The sequence below is a fragment of the Coturnix japonica genome, chromosome 6 (genome assembly GCF_001577835.2).
Source record: "Coturnix japonica isolate 7356 chromosome 6, Coturnix japonica 2.1, whole genome shotgun sequence".
NCBI lineage: Eukaryota > Metazoa > Chordata > Aves > Galliformes > Phasianidae > Coturnix > Coturnix japonica.
Window position 1 is genome coordinate 29,892,298 of NC_029521.1, and position 2,001 is coordinate 29,894,298.

Here is a 2,001-nt window from a genome sequence, read left to right on the forward strand (position 1 = left end):
TTAGAAAGATTCAAAGACAAGCCCTGGTGTTCAATGAAGGAGTGGGAGACTCTTTTGTTCAAGCTGGACAAGAAGACACCTGCAGCGTCTGCCCATTCAGAAACAGAATTCAGAAGATGCTTTTTAAAATGCTTCTCCAGTTACTCCTTGAGCCTGAAGAGGCAGTTATTTAAGCACTTGAAAGAGACTAAAGGCTCAAACCTAATCTCAAATGCTGAAATGCATATTGGCAGGTATCTCAAAAATCCATGACTATACTTGCACATGCATGCCCAGGAGTTTATTTACTGAGGCATGCAGAGATGCAAATCCATGGTCTGGAGATTAGAAATGAGCTGCAACTGTTGAACTCAAATTTATGAAAACAATTAAAACATCCATATCCTGACCTTCCAGAAGAGCATAAATGTTTCATTCCAGCATTGTTGAGAACGCTGGATTTCTAAATATTTGTTGAATCACATGCATCTTAATTCTTAAAGAACGTCTTTTGTTTGTTATTAGAATGGATTCATTTTCTTTGGCTCTACAAATACACTTCGGAGCCTAAGAATTCAAAGATTTGTGCAGTCTTAGAGAACTGCACTGTAAAATTTTACCAGCATTTGCTAGTGAAGGGGAACACCCAGACCTATAGGCTGACAGTGGAAAGGTAGATGGTGAGAGTTATAGTTTCCCTCTGGAATTCCAGTAGTCCCCTCGTACCCTTGCCTCTGCTATGCACAAAAGCTAGAATATAGTGTTAAGGTCTTGGCCTGATTATTAATAGACTTGACTTCTGGGCTATATGGAGATAGAAATAATGGGCTATTCAGCTTGGAGTGCTGAATGGACTTTGCCATTTAAGAACTGTAACCAAACTTGTCTCCCCTATCATCATCATGTCTCAAATAAAGCTTCCAGGTAAAGACAACTGCAGCAAGTCTTGGTCAGCTGGAAAAACAGCCTGCAAGGATTTTGCATGTAGACAGAAGACAAATTTAAAGGATAAGATCACCCAGAATAAACCGGTTTTCTCCAGCTCTGAGTGTGCTTGTTGGCTGGTTTGTATTTTATTAGCTTAACATCTATATGCAGTGGGTGCTAAATGGTAAAAAAAAAAAAAAAATAGAAAAAGGTAAGGAAGGTTTTCACCCTTTAAATGTATAAAAGACACAACAAGCAGTGACAGGAAAAATAAAAAGGGAAAGAAGATCAGAGGTTGCAGCCACAGGATTGTGGTTTTTTTTCACAGCATTATTTGTGCACTTCAGGGGGGTTTCAGATGCCTGTTGCTTGCGCTTCAGCGTGTGCTTGTTTTTAACCTGTTTTCCAAGTGAAATGAGACGTAAGCAATTGCACGCTCTGTAGGAGCGTCTGTTGGTCTGTCAGTCCTCCCAGGAACCTTCTTAATCAGTTGTGCAGTTTCCACCAAATTTCACAGAAGATGTCAAATTGCTGAGACTTCTTCCCGTGGCTACAGAATTTCTGTGGAGTGAGAAAACGTTTTGGAGATGCTCTGAACAGCAAAGGTGTGGATTCACTCCCTCCATCGCCTGCTGTTGGCAGCAGGTGGCCAGAGGACAGCATCCAGTGTACACAAGGGGAAGCACCTTCCTCAGTGCTTCCTTGCTTCTTGTCCCTGTCTCTGACTTGATGCTGAAAATGACTTGCAGAGAACAGACACGGCTGACTTACTGCTGTTTTGCCTACTTGTCTCAATGCTCTGTCCATTTACATAACAAAAACATTTCTGGTAACATCTTGCCCATGTCTCCAGGTAGACGGCAGATTTATCAGGAGCATAGGAAGACTGCTTCATCCCCTGTCCCAGAGGAAGGTATCTTTAGGGATTTTGTTAGGACACAGGTCAACAGAGGAGATAATATTGTTTTGGCCCTCCTGGAAGCCTCACCTGTTGCCAAGCTGAACACCTTGCAAGAGATCCTCCTAGCTCCCATATTTCTTGCTATCTGGTTGCAACCCTAGGATAATACTCCCAGACCCTTTTTGTTATTCAAG